General features: G+C 40.3%; 1 long non-coding RNA gene across 3 annotated transcripts in view; it reads right to left on the minus strand.

Moving 5' to 3' along the window:
- Positions 1–15,785, minus strand: part of LOC133767106 (uncharacterized) — a 134,492-nt gene that overhangs the window by 16,426 nt on the left and 102,281 nt on the right. For all 3 annotated transcript variants that reach the window (XR_009866809.1, XR_009866808.1, XR_009866810.1), the window contains exon 3: positions 3,464–3,578. This is a non-coding gene — a long non-coding RNA (uncharacterized LOC133767106). The remainder of the gene's footprint in view (positions 1–3,463; positions 3,579–15,785) is intronic.

Here is a 15,785-nt window from a genome sequence, read left to right on the forward strand (position 1 = left end):
CAAAAATTTATGGAAAAAGTAATTGAAACATTAGTTTAATTGACATAAAACTTGATTATTTTTCTTAATATCTATACTTTCATTAATTCTTGAAAGACTTCTCAGAATCATGAATTTAATTATTTATTCCAAAACATCTGTAACCACATTCATCATCTCACAACTCTACTTCCCTGTGAAGTCTGAACTTTAGAGAGGCAGTTTGACAAAGGAATGAACCTAATCTTCATTTTCAGATGTTCCTTGTACTTTTACTAGTAGCCCCTTGACTTCTTTAGGCCTTACTTAACTCACCTATAAGTAGGAGGAAGATGTCTATCTTAACAGCATGCCAGAGAATCTAATAAAGGCTTGTGAATGAAGGCTCTAAATCTGACCTGGCATGTCCTTAATACAAGGCAGATAGCACGACTGCTCTGTTCTGAAAATCCTAATCACCTGTGTCATCCCTCATTGCCTCAAGTCTCGGATTGTATCATTACTCTAGCTAGGAGGCTCCCTCAAGATAACCCTGTGCTTTCTGTGCTTATTGTCTATTACTCTGTCCTCTGGTCCTTCATAATGCTGCCATAGAGGTGATGTAGCCTTAAGAAAACAGGCTAACCTGGACTTCCCTTACCACAGACAAGAGTCAAGCTATTAAAATACAGCCTGACACAAGTAGCCAACATGTCTGCCAGGAAAATTTGTACCAATTTTAAAGCAGGTCAACAAAATTCAGCATTTAACAAATTTTCATTCTCCATGAATAGCATCACTTAAATGTACAAATAGAGTATAGTAATGAAAGAGGAAATTAGGATCTCAGACCTATGGAAAAAAAATCCACAGAGACAGAAACCAAAATGACTGACATGGTGTCTGGTGCTGTGGCACAGTGGGTTAATGCACTGGCCTGAAACACTAGCATCCTATCTGGATGCTGGTTCGAGACCTGGCTGCTCCTCTTCCAATCCAGCTCTCTGCTACGGGCTGGGAAAGAAGTAGGAAATGTCCCATGTCCCTGGGCCCTTGCACCCGCATGAAAGACCCAGAAGAGCTCCTGGCTCCTGGCTTTGGATCAGCGCAGCTCTGGCCGTTGCTGCCAATTGGGGAATGAACCATCGGATGAAGACCTCTCTCTCTCTCCCCTCTCTATGTAAATAAATAAATAAATAAATAAATCTTTTAAAAAGAACAAAATGACTGATGAAATTAATATCAAGGAATTGAAAATGGTTATTGTTCTTTTGTTACTGTTCTATTTTGTCTTGTTAAAGATTAAGGTAAAACAAACATAATGACAGAAATAGAAAACGTAAAAGAATAAAAGCATATAGAATTTTGGACGCTAAAAATGGATGATAAGGAAAAAAATGAATGTTGTTAGCAATGAAGACACAAGCACTGATGAATCTTAACATACTTCAATAGGGATTATCCAGGCTGACACAGTAAAATGCATTCAAAGCAAAACAAGCTTCAGTCCCCAATGGAAAAAGCAATTCTTTAACACACATGCACTCGATCTCAGAAAGAGAGAAATGGAGCAATATGACTATATTCAAAGAACTAATGAAAGAATGATTTCCAATTTCCAGAAAATAATAAACCTTTAGAGCAAAAAATTTTAATGTATCCAAAGAAGGTTGGAAACAAAGAACCCTACACCAAGGCATATCATAATCAAATTATGCATCAAACCACTCATATGAATAGACACAGGTAATAAAAGATAGTGTACATAGAATACAAGTAGAGTATTTACAGGGGTTTGGTCAGAGATACAGAAAGACCAGAACCAATAAAACTTCAATAAATATCAAAAGAAAATAATCTTTCCAGATGAATTCTATAATCAATGAAAACCTCCGTCAAAATTGAAGGAAAATACTGTGGTAAGGGAAGTCCAGGTTAGCCTGTATTTTCAGGTAAATGTAAGCTGAAATTATTGTGCACTGGTAGATCTGCCCTATAAAAGTGTTCTAGAAATTTCCATGTCAATTTTCCAGCATTCACATTAAAAGGAGAAATAGATAAGATTAATTTCCATTTTTTAAACCAGAATATACTAATCTTCTTCATTTCTACATTTCCATTGCTTTTTCATATGTAACCAGGCACACACAGAGCAATTAAAGATTGCTTGCTTTTAAGTTTTCAAATGTGGATGTATTTTTCATGTAAAATATGTTCTTGATTATTTCTAAATAACTATTCATCTGTCCTAGCATGACTGTTGAATAGAAAGTCCTGTCCCCATCATTCTGCTGTGCTTTTGTGTCTTGAAGTGTATACTTGTGTCTATCTGTGCAATCTGTCCATGCTTGTGCCAACATTACACTATTTCAGCTAACCATAATTATTGTAATAAATATTGCTATGGGCCGGTGCCATGGCTCAATAGGCTAATCCTCCACCTGCAGCGCCGGCACACCAGGTTCTAGTCCCAGTTGCCTCTCTTCCAGTCCAGCTCTCTGCTGTGGCCCAGGAGTGCAGTGGAGGATGGCCCAAGTCCTTGGGCCCTGCACCTGCAAGGGAGACCAGGAGAAGCACCTGGCTCCTGCCTTCGGATCAGCACGGTGCACCGGCCACAGAGCACTGGCCGCAGCGGCCATTGGAGGGTGAACCAATGGTAAAGGAAGACCTTTCTCTCTGTCTCTCTCTCTCACTGTCCACTCTGCCTGTCTCAAAAAAATATTGATATCTAGGGAACTAATACCTACTTAAGAAAGTCTTGATAATAAGCTTTTCATCTTAGAAAAAAAAGATGTTTGTATTCTGATTGGGTTTATATTGAGTCTAAGTTTTTTTTTTTTTTATTTGACAGATAGAGTTAGTGAGAGATAGAGACAGAAATAAAGGTCTTCCTTCTGTTGGTTCATCCCCCAAATGGCCGCCATGGCCAGAGCTAAGCAGATCTTAAGCCAGAAGCCAGGAGCTTCCTCCTGGTCTCCCATATGGGTACAGGGGCCCAAGCACCCGGGCCATCCTCCACTGACTTCCTGGGCCACAGCAGAGAGCTGGACTGGAAGAGGAGCAAATGGGACTAGAACCTGGCACCCACATGGGAGGGCGGAGGATTAACCAAGTGAGCCTCAGCGCCGGCCCTGAGTAGATCAGTTTTGAGGAGAGGGGATAAAAATACTATCTGTTCTCTGATGCTATCATCTGGGTAGGAACTGGATGTGTTCATGCCATTTAGACTCTGCTACCTTTCACACTATGGGACATAATATGCTGAGAGGGAGGCTTAACCTTGGGAGCTTAGATCAGAACACAGTGGGTGGCCCCTCCTTTCATGGAGGCAAAAAAAGAAAGAAAAAGGAAAGAAAACAGCTTTGACTCTCCACTTGTAACAGTGGCCTGGTGTCCGAACACTTGTCAGGGGTCACCCTTACTCAAAATCCTTTGAAACTAAGACATCCCAACAGGACTTTCTCTGCCAGAGCAGATTTTACGTATTCTGTTCCAGGTTCTTTACCTTCTCTGTCATTAGTCCCAATGTCAGCTCTGTGATTTGCTTTCACTGAGTAGCCACTTGTAGGCCTGGAGGTTTGTGAAGGCTGATTCATCAGGCAAGAGAGGAATTGCAGAGTCTGTTTGGAAAAAGCACATCATCATTGATACCTCTGGTTCTGAAAAGGATTAACAGTTGAGAATGAAGGTAAAATAGAGTGGTATAATAACCAGGATCTTGTCATTGGGAAAAGGATCCTGTAATTATCTGAGCTGACACTATAGGCTGTTCGTCAGCTGGGCTATCCTCTCACATTCTCTTTACTCACCAGGCTAGGCTGCTGGGAAGCCACTGTCCTCTCGTCTGAATTGCGCCAGAACTGCCAAGGCTCTTAGAGAAGGTGAGATCTCAAAGTAAGATCTGTGAATCCCCAGGTCTGGGCTGGGGTGGGTGTCCGTGGAGAACAGAGTCCAGAGGACTAATAAGAGGGGCTGGGAGGAGGAGTCGGGGCCCAGATAGAGGAGAAGCAGGAAAGGGGAGCCAGACGAACAGGGCGGTGAGTGGGTGACTTGGAGGGGACAGAAGCCAGGGTGCGCTTGGAGGTCTTGGAGGTAGGAATGTCCTTGTGGGAAGACATGCTGGTCAGAGCAGGGAGACGGGCAGGGCAGGCAGCTGAAGATTTCTTGTGCTGGAGGACAGGCTTAGGTTTGCCAGAGGGAGGAGCGAGGTGAGGCAGGCAGGTTGGAAAGCGGGCATCTGAAGGAGCAGGACTGTGAGGCTGAGGTTGACGCGGAAAAAGTGGAGGTAATTTTTTCGTCATTTTGGGCAAAAATGCTTCTAGTTACACATTTGACCAAAGTGAATCAAAATGAGTAACTGGACACATGCCCAGGCCCACACCCACATTTATCTCCTACACCATCCCCCAGGTTATTGCATCACAGAATACCCATTATGATGTGTGCATGCCCCTCCCCACTTGAGATTCATCCCACGAGGGACACAACCCCATGGTGTAGCTGAGAGTCTTCATGACAAATATTAACCTCTGCCCTTAGAAATGGATGCACTTTTGTACAAAAGACAGACTATTGAACTGGAGATCATATGGATGCCACCATCACAGGCAGCAGTTTAAACCATGGTACCATAACACAGGCCCTTCTTTCAAAATAGGTGGCCAGTTATACTTCACTTAATTTTGTATTCTGACTTTCTTGTGCCTTGACATCATTTTGGTCATGTCTGGAATACTTTCTTATGATCATTGTATATTTGTTTTTCACCCCTTTCCAGAGGAATAACACTCAAATATCATTTCCTGATGTTTTCATGTCACAGTTTGTAAGCTTTTCAATCATCATTTTGACCTCTTTTGTTGTTTCATTAGGAACTTTGAATCTTATGACCATGAAAATCTTTAATCTCTAATGAGGAGATAAGCAAGCCATGTGGGTATATCCTTCATATCTCATATTTTCTTTACCTTTATATAGCACCTTCTGGGAGCTAACAAGAGACATCTCTTTCAGTCTGTATTTGTTTATATGCAAATACAAGCATTGTCAGATAGTGTGGGCCAGTCCTAACTTTCATATGAGGGACCAAGATAATACTCAGGCCTCTGCCCACTCAGGCATGTTATTTCCATCCACAGGATGCCCAAGAAATCCAAAGTAGTCCCATTCTTCAGTATATAGGTGGGGCTACAACTTCAGGGGCTGTAACTGAATTTATGCTTAACATTCCTAGGTTTCTCAGTCTTCTCAGTTATTGGCATTGTGGGTTCCAAAATTCATCATTGTTCGTAGGAAGATGTCCTATGCATGACTGGATGTTTAACAGCATCTTTGTTCCCCTAACACTAGTGGTCAGGAGTGGCATTTTCTTTTTCATACACACACCTACACACTGAAAAGTGAGAGCATACTCTTTCCTAATGTCATTATTCATAGGCTGGCCACTCTATTTTCTCCCACACACCAGTCAGGAACCTGGTACTTATGAAGTCCAAACCATTTCATCTCCTCACATTAAAAGTTCTACAGCTGTACACTATGCCTTGTAGAGCTCTAGAAATTTACCATGGTTTCAGGCAGGGATGTAGAACATTTTTCTCTGCCACAAGCCATTTGGCTCTTTATAACATTATTTGCAGACCATACAAGGCAGGGACCCAGCAGGCCCATGCGGAGTGTTCATGGCTTATACTTAGAGTGAAGGGTTCCATCTGTAGAGATCCTTGTGTAGTTCAAATTAGAGTTCAAATGTATAGATATTGAAAGCAAGTCAAAGACACAAGAACTCATTAGCAAGTTGCCAGAAACCTCTTCTGAATGACAGTATGCATTTCTTTAAAGGTTCCAGACCTTCATGCACCAATGGAGACAAGGAAAAGGAGAGACTGTTGTCAAGGAGGCTGAGGAAGTTGGGTTCTACCAGTCCCCATGTTAACCAGGTTTGGAAATGCACACAGGGGTCAACAGGTAAGAGATGGAAAAGGTTGATTGGACAGTACAAGGCTATTAGATAAGAGGAGGGTCTGCAAGGACACCTAGAGTGGCAGGGATTTTGGCGACCATCTTACGATGGAAGTTTCTCTAGTGATCACTTACTGAGGAAAGAGCAGATGCCTCTTACACAGATACCTGCAGTCCAGTCCCCTTTCCAATCACCAGGGTAGCAGCGCTGAATGTATAATGTGGCATGTTCAACTTTCCCCCTTCCTGTTCCTTCTGCCTACTCCTCTCTCAGTACCCCTTGCTGTTTCCCAAATTATGCAGTTTTTTTGTGTGCTCTGGGAGACATAAGTGGTAGTGAAATGCTCTTTTCTAAGACTGCCTCTAAAACACTATTGGAGTGAGTAGGCCTGGGAGATTGGATTCACAAGTGAGCATTTGCTACAGTACTGCAGGTATTAAGCATCTGTAGGATGTGAAGTGAGACCATAAAGGGTACTGAGAAGATGGGGCATTTAGATCATTAACTGTACAGAGAAGGTTGGGAGTCTCTAACTCTGTAAGTTTACTGAGCCTCAGCAGATTTGTTACTCCATTATTCTCATAAGTCCAAGTCAATAGCAAGGCATCTCTAATATTGTCCTAGTATTTTGATCTCCTGGAGGCTGGAAAGTCTGAGATTGGGGTACAACATGGTCAGTTATTATGAGGACCTCTTCCTATTTATCTCCTGACCTGTCCTCCTTTGTCTCCTCTGTTATGATGGCATTCATATAATGATATATTCCAATGCTAATTAAGTTCCTCAGAACCCACCTCCTGCTATCATCCCATTGAGGGGTATAGTTTCAACATACAATTGTGGAGGGGAGAAAATGGTGAACTGACATAAAATTGAATACTTTCCCTTCTAAGATCCTAAATTGTTTGCTATAAAAACAGACAAACTTGAGTAAACTTCTTCTAGACTTTTTACTGTGGCCCAAGAAACGGATGAGGTGAATTCTGTTTTCTGAGCTCCTGTAGCCATTGGAGACTCTGATAGCCTTTGGGTTCTTTTTTAGCTTATTTATTTATTTATTTATTATTTACAGCCAATGAGAGGGAGAGACAGAGAGAAAAGTCTTCCATCTGCTCAGTCATTCCCCAAATGGCTGCAATGGTAGTAGCTTGGTTCATCTGAAGGCAGGAGCCAAGCAATTCTTCCAGGTCTCTCATGAGGTTGCAGGGGCCCAAGTACTTGGTCCATCTTCCACTGCTTTCCCAGGCCATAGTCAGTGAGGTGGATCAGAAGAGAAATAGCTGACACACAAACTAGCACCCATATGGCATGCTGGCACCTCAGCAGAGGCTTAGTCCACTATGCCATAGTATCAGCCCCTACACGAAGTCTTGTAAAAGAAAATATTTACTGTCTAGAATCCAAAAACGTAATGAAAAAAATTCAAATGTAGGATTATCAAGGAAGACTGTGTCACTTAGAATATTTCAGAAATATAATTATGAACTGAGGCTAATGACTTTATCCTCATCCCCTCGGGTACTATGTCCATAATAAAACCTGCCAGTCTACTATCATTATGAATCACACATACACATACCCACATGACTCTAAAATATATTTTATGTTCTGAGATCCAGTTCCAAACTAAATTACTAATGAATCTAAATACTTAGTCAATGATAGTGATCTATCTTCTGGGTTTATTTATCCATTAAAATCCAATAGCAAAATGATCCATGAATAGTTTTAGACAGTAACACAGTTATCACAAACATAGAAGCATTTCAGAATTAACTACAAGATCACTTTCATAAGACTAGGGAATAGTTTCCACCATTAAAAAAGAGGCAATCATCAAAAGCCAGCAAAAGTTGCAAAACAGAGACCTTCATAGATCCAAAGACACAATTTAATGAGTTACTTATTGAAAATAACTTGGTCATTCATTGCCCAGAGTTCATATTTTTAAAAGATCTACATTTTTGCAATCTTCCATTTGAGTTGCCTTTGTTTGAGAAGCTATGATCATCAGTACAGAGAGCTTCTCTTCCTCTCTGTTTCTCTCTCTCTCTCTCTCCCCTCCAAATTTGCTTCACAAATAAATAAGAATTAAAATGAATGTTTCTCCTGTTCTGATACCTTAGAAATATGATACAAAATAAGTCCATAAAAACAAAAGTTACTTTACATAATTTGTATTCAGATTTTAAACAAAATAGGAGAAACATGGATCCTATTTACATTTGTCAAACTTTTTTCAGAATGAACCTATGTTCCACAGAAAATTAAGCACAACAAAACAAACAAAATTCATATTCTTAGGTTTATGACACACAATAAAATTCTACATCTAAATAATTCCAAACACATGGAAAGGAATGTTTTTAAATATTTACCCCTGTGAAACCTGTAAATGTACTCTGTAATGACCCCTACATTTGTGTGTTGGAATCCTGAACTTTCTGGAGTTTCTACTCTGTATCCTTAGACATTCAATCTTTTTTTGCCAGCACCAGGCTCTTTTGATTTTAACTGCCTTGTAGTATATCTTGAATATTGTGATGCATCCAGCTTTGTTTCTGTTGTATAAGATTGATTTAGCTATTCGGGGTATCGTGTGTTTCCATATGAATTTCAGCATTTTTTCTAGAGCTGAGAAGAATGCCCTGGGTATGTTGATGATTATCACATTGAATCTGTAAATTGCTTTAGGTAGTATGGACATTTTGATGATATTAATTCTTTCAACTGATGAATGTGGAAGATTTTTTTCCATTTTTTTGTCTTCTACTTCTTTCTTTAATGGTTTGCAATTTTCATGTAGAGATTTTTGGATATCTTTGGTTAAATTTATTCCAAGTTATTTAATTTTTTGTAGCTATTTAATATGGGATTGTCTTAGAAGTTCTTTCTCAGCCATGGCGTTGACTGTGTATACAAAGGCTATTGATCTTTCTGTGTTAATTTTATTTCCTGCCACTTTATCAAACTATTTTATGAGTTCCAATAGTCTCTTAGTGGAGTCTTTAGGATTCCTTATGTATAGAATAATGCAATCTGTAAATAGGAATAGTTTGAGTTTCTCCTTCCAATTTGTATTCTCTGATTTAATTTGCTTGCCTAAAGACACTGGCAGCAACTTCCAGAACTATATTAAATATTGATGGTGAGATGGGCATCCTTGTCTGGTTCCAAATCTTAGTGGTAATGCTTCCTACATTTCCCCATTCAGTAGGATGCTTCCCATGGGATGTCATAAATTGCCTTGATTTTGTTGAGGAATGTTCATTCTATACCCAATTTCCTTAAGATTTTCATTCTGAAAGGATGTTGTATTTTATCAAATGCTTTCTTTGCATCTATTGAGATAATTGTAGGCTTTTTGTTTTTCAGTTTGTTAATGCAATCACTCACATTGATTGATTGTGAATGTTGAACCATCCTTTGGTCTGGGTGAATGAATTTTCTGTTGTGTTGTTGTATTTTGTTGATAATTTTTGTATTTATTTTCATCAGGGAAACTTGTCTATAGTTCTCTTCCTCTGTTGCATCTTCTTTTGGGTTTTGGAATTAAGGTGATGCTGGCTTCATAGAAGGAGTTTGGGAGGATTCCATCCTTTTCAGTTGTTTAGAATAACTGGAGAGTAATTGTAGTTAGTTCTTCTTTAAATGTCTGGTAGAATTCAGCAATGAGGCCATCTGGTTCTGGGCTTTTATTTGTTGTGAGGGTTTTCATTACTGATGTAATTTCTGTCTTGGTTATTGGTCTGTTTTGATTTTCTGTGTCTTCATGGCTCAATTTAGGTAGGTTGTATGTGTCCAGGAATCTATCCATTTCTTCTATGTTTTCTGATTTGTTGCCATACAGCTCTTTGTAGTCATTTCTGATGATACTTTTTGTTTTTGTGGTGTCTGTTATTACATTCCTTTTTAATCTCTAATTTTATTGATTCTGGTCTGTTGCAGTTGATTCCTCAACAATGTTGCAGTGGATTCATTTCTGAGAGGCAGAGCGTGGTGAGGGCAAGAGGCACAGAGTCACCACACAGACCCCGGGAGTCGAGTGAAAGCAGGCTTGAGGCAAGCAGCCCGCAGACTCGTTTATTTCAGTTGGTACAACATCTTATATAGCCAAGACCAGCCAATCTGGTCAAGGGGCAGTCTATGCCCCAACCAATCACAGCCTGTTGCCAGGCAGTTTCCCAAGCCATCCAATCACAGCCTGTTGCCAGGCAGGCTCCATTGCCAGGTGGGTTTCAAAGCCATTCCTGAGTAACTAATGCTTGCTTGCCAGTGGCCACCTTGGCATGGCCTTTTCATTCCACCACACTGGTCTTCTCATTTTTACTGTTTTGGGCCAATGGTACCTCAATTTTGCTTATTTTTTTTTCCAAAAATTAGCCCTTCATTTCACTGATGTTTTCTATTTTTTGTTTCATTTCAATTTTATTTTTTCTTCTCTAAATTATTTCTTTCCTTCTACCAATTTTGGGTTTAGTTTGCTGTTGTTTTTCTAGACCCTTGAGATGCATTGAGCTCATTTATTTGTGTGTTTCAAATGTCTTGATATATGGAACATTGCTATAAACTTACCTCTTAACACTGCTTTTGCTGTATCCCATACATTTTGTAATGTTATATTGTCACCTTCATTTGTTTCCAGAAATTTTTATTTGCATGTGTCCTAGAGATTCTTGAGTTGTTGATTTACAGGTTCATTTTATGTGGTCAGAAAAAATGCATGGTATGATTTTGATTTTTTTTTATTTGCTGAGATTTGCTTTATGGCCCTATAGAAAGTTCAATGTACTGATGAGAAAAATGTGTATTGTGAATCTGTAGGATGAAAAGTTATGTAGATATCCATTGGGTCCATTTTGTCTATGATGTCAATTAACTCTGTTGTTTATATGCTGATTTTCTGTCTGATTTATCTGTCCATTGCTGAAAGTAGCGTATTGAAGTTCCTCATTACTATTGTATCGGAGTCTATGTTTCCTTTAACATTTCTTTTAAATAGTCATGGGCTCTGTAATTAGGTGCATGTACATTTATTGTAGGTACATCTTCCTTTGAATTGATCTTTTAATCATAACACAGTGCCCTTCTTTGTCTCCTTTAATAGTTTTTGTGTTAAAGTCTAATTATTTTAATACTGGGATGACTACACCTGCCATTTTGCTTTCCATTAGCATACAATACCGTTTTCAACCTTTCACTTTCTCTTTATTTATTTTTTTTTAATTTTTTTTTTGACAGGCAGAATGGACAGTGAGAGAGAGACAGAGAGAAAGGTCTTCCTTTTTGCCATTGGTTCACCCTCCAATGGCCGCTGTGGCTGGTGCATCATGCTGATCCAAAGCCAGGAGCCAGGGGCTTCTCCCGGTCTCCCATGCGGGTGCAGGGCCCAAGGACTTGGGCCATCCTCCACTGCCTTCCCGGGCTATAGCAGAGAGCTGGCCTGGAAGAGAGGCAACCAGGATAGAATCTGCTGCCCCAACTGGGACTAGAACCCGGTGTGCTGGCACTGCAAGGCGGAGGATTAACCTGTTAAGCCACGGCGCCGGCCCCAACCTTTCACTTTCAGTCTGGGTGTATGTTTGTAAGAGGTATTTCTTTTGGCAGGAAATATTTGGGTCCTTTTTTTTTTTGACAGGCAGAATTATACAGAGAGAGAGACAGACAGACAGACAGAGAGAAAGGTCTTCCTTTTCTGTTGGTTCACCCCACAATGGCCGCTGCGGCTGGCATGCTGTGGCTGGCGCACGGCGCTGATCCGAAGCCAGGAGCCAGGTGCTTCTCCTGGTCTCCCATGCGGGTGCAGGGCCCAAGCACTTGGGCCATCCTCCACTGCACTCCCAGGCCACAGCAGAGAGCTGGACTGGAAAAGGAGCAATCCGGTCAGAACCGGTGCCCTGACTGGGACTAGAATCCAGGGTGCCGGTGCCGCAGGCAGAGGATTAGCTTTTTGAGCCCCGATGCCAGCCTGGGTCTTGTTTTTTAATCCATTCAGCAGTCTGTATCTTTTAACTGGAGAGTTGAAGCCATTTACATTGAAGGTGACTATTGACATGTAATGACTTGGCCCTGCCATTTTTCAATATTCCTATTGTTTACTTTGAATTTCCTTTGTACTTTTATGGGAGATTTTCTTCTTTAACCTTTTTCCATAGTAATGACCATGTTTCTGTGTTTCTGTTTATAGCACATCTTTAAACATCTTTTGTGAGACTGCATGAGTGGTTACAAATTCTTTCGATTTCTGTTTGTTATGGAAAGTCTTTATTTCACCTTCATTCATAAATGATAGAATAGAGTACAGAATTCTGGGTTGACAGGTTTTTTCTCCTAAGACTTGGAAAATCATTCTCTTCTAGCCCATAGGGTTTTTGATGAGAATCAACTATGAGTCTAATTGGAGATCCTCTGAACCTAATCTGATATTTCCTGCACATTTTAACATCTTTTCTTTATGTTTAATTGTGAAAGTTTGATTAAAATGTGTCACCTTGTAGTGAAATGAGAAGGTCATGCCAAGATGGCCGCTGGCAAGCAAGCATTAGTTACTAAGGAATGGCTTCGGAAACCCCCTGGGAAACCTGCTGGGAAATCCCATGGGAAACAATCTGGCAATGGAGCCTCAGGAATGGCTTCAGAAACCCCCTGGGAAACCCCCTGGGAAACTACCTGCCTATGGAGCCTGCCTGGCAATGGGCTGTGATTGGTTAGGGTGTAAACCGCCCCTTGACTGTATTGGCTGCCTCGGCTATATAAGCTGCTGTACCAACTGAAATAAACGTGTCTGTGGGCTGCTCGCCTCTGGCCCACTTTCACCAGACTCCCGGGGTTTGTGTGGTGACTCCACGCCTCTTGCCCCCACTGCACTCCACCTCACAGAATGAATCCACAGCAACAGGTCATATCTGTTAGGAATTCTATTTTCTCTTGGTACTAGACATCCCTTTCTTTCTCCAAATTGGGGAAGTTTTCTATAATCATTTCACTATAAGAGTGCTTTCTAACCTGTTCTCTTTCTACACCTTCATGAACTCTTAACACCTACATGTTGGGTCATAAATCTCCAACACTGTTTTTAAGTTTTTTAATTTCCTCCTCCTCCTTCTCCTTTTGTTTTTTGTTTTGTTTTTTTGTTTTGTTTTGTTTTGTTTTTTTTTTGGTCGGACAATAAAATTTCCAGAGATTTATCTTCTGATATTCTTTCTTTTGCCTCACCAAGTCTATTGTTAAAGCTTTCCACCACATTTTTTATTTGATCTGTTGAATTCATTTCTTTTTTTAAAAGATTTATTTATTTATTTGAAAGTCAGAGTTACAGAGAGAGAGAAGGAGAGCTAGAGAGAGAGGCCTTCCATCCACTGGTTCACTCTCCAATTGGCCACAACAGCCAGAGCTGTGCCTATCTGAAGCAAGGAGCCAGGAGCTTCCTCCAGGTCTCCCATGTGGGTGCAGGGGCCCAAGGACTTGGGCCACATTCTGCTGCTTTCCCAGGCTATAGCAGAAAGCTAGATCGGGAGTGGAGCACCCAGTACTCAAACCAGTACCCATATGGCTTGCACTGCAAGCAATAGCTTTACCTGATAAACCACAGCACCAGCCCCTGTTGAATTCATTTCTAATAGTTCATTTTGATTTCTCTTTAAAATCTCAATTTCATGGGAAAACTTTTCCTTCACCTATGGATTTTATTTATGGATTTGCTTCTGATTACATCTAAGTAATCCTACAATCAATTTTTGAATTCCATTTCCAGCTTTTTTTCCTTCTCTTCATCTTCATATTCTAGTATTGAGGCATTGTTGTGTTTCTTTGGGGACATGATGTTGTCTTCCTTATTCTTGTTTCTTGAATTTCTGCCTTTATTTTTAGGTATTTGTGGAGATACTTGTTGGAGTTTTTTCCCTCTGATGACTTTTATCTTTGGACTATTCCTCTGTGGCTTATTGGCGTGTCTGCTCTTTCATTTAATTCAGAGAGGCATGTGCTGGATGTGGTCAGGGAACTTTGTTCAGTGCTCCAATGTGAGGGGAGTGCCTAAGGTAACACCCAAGTTGGGCGTGGTCAAGTTCCTCTTTATACATCAGAGGGGAGGTAGTGTAGTCTCATGCCACCTCCTCTCTTCCAAGGAGATCAATGCCTGGTCACCAGCCCCAGTGGCTACAATATTCATCCATGCTGCCACAAGAACCACACAAATATCCATGCAGTCCTTATTGTGAGCACAGATCCTGCAGCAGTGACCCTCACCAGGCAATCAGGGAGTCCAGAGCATGTGGAGCCACTCATGTTAATTGCCCAGAGACCCAGCAGAGTGTGCTCTGTGCCCTCCTTACAGCCACAGTGTTTTCACAGTCCCAGCAAACAATGTTCCCACGTCACAAGCACCGAGCCCCCTGTCAATTTTCTCAGCAAGACTCAGGTGTCTCCTCTCAGCTGTTTTCTGGGCACATGGACACAATCTGGCACTTCTGTTATGTATGTCCAAAATTATGTCTACCCTTTCTCAGCTAGTTATAGGACACTGGTGCCAGGTGATCAGGAGAAAGAAATATGCCCCTTGTTTTCCCCTCTAGAGCTGTCCCTCACAGAGCTCCAAGCTGGAATCATGCCAGGCTCTTCCCGAAGTTTTATTGCCAGTGGCTTGGGCTGCTGCTGTCTGGTTTCAACTCAGTCTCCAAGGCTGGTGCTGAGGATCTTGGCTGCTGGTGTCCTTTTGTGTGTCCACATTCATGCTGCATGTCCACACCCTCTACATTGATCCACATTGTCCCTCTAACTGCGTGGAGTTTCCTTTGAAGTATTCTCCCTAACTCTTCCTTGAGATTACACTCTATCCACCTTTTATTAAACTATATTACCCTCGACTACAGCAGTAAGCTCCCTCCCTATTGCATAATCCATCCAATGAATTTTATGGGTTACGTGTGTCCAGGTGAGGGTAAGTGAAGCCCAAGATTTATAGCCTTGGTATTTCTTCCAGCACTTTATCTCCTTCTCAGTGGTCTTCAGACTTCTCTCATAGTCTGTTTCTTTTTTTGCCTGAGTTCTCTGGAGCTGAGTAGTTAGAGAGCTTCCTGCATCATAAGCCAACTTCCTGAACCTTGACCTTCCTTCATTTCCACTTAAAAGAGCAGAAAGTGGAATGTAGAAGTTTCTCTACATAGTGGCCTTTATTAAATGAAGGAACTGAAATTATGCAAAATTTATTCAGTGTCTCGAGTAGCATAAGTTTTCTTTCCAATTAACTGAGACCAAAAGCAATTATAATATGGTAACAGTATAAAACAAAGAAATAAGGTGCTATCCTGAGTGTTAAATAAATAAATTCATTCCATTTAATTATTCTAATGATTTTAATCAGTTACCACTTCTTACAGTTTTTACATCATTTGAAATGTCATACTAACATTCTCTCTGTGTAAAGATGAACTCTAACAATATGTCACAGAAAATAAATCAAAATTATAAGTGTTCTAGAAATTTTCTAAAGAAGCAATTTAATTATATGGTTAATATCAAGATTTTTTTCTATGTGATTTCTTGGGAGGGGCAATATCATAATATAACTCCTAAGTTGAGAATTCAAAGCAGATATTGAGAGCAATTAAAATTAAAAATAATGTATTTGGGTCGTAAAACTTTATCTTCTCACTGCTCTCACTCTTAGGTGTACTGAAAACATTTTATATATAAAAAAGTTAAGAAATTTTAATAATAGGTTTCAAATTCTTAATTATGAAAAATGTAAGACAAAAATACTTAATCCCAAATATTATTTGAAATCAGGAGATAAAAGTGTGGCCAATATGTGGAATCAAAACTGAAATATATTGTCTCTACTATATATAAGAATTCTTTCATTTTT

This window comes from Lepus europaeus, chromosome 9 (genome assembly GCF_033115175.1).
Source record: "Lepus europaeus isolate LE1 chromosome 9, mLepTim1.pri, whole genome shotgun sequence".
NCBI classification, from domain to species: Eukaryota; Metazoa; Chordata; class Mammalia; order Lagomorpha; family Leporidae; genus Lepus; species Lepus europaeus.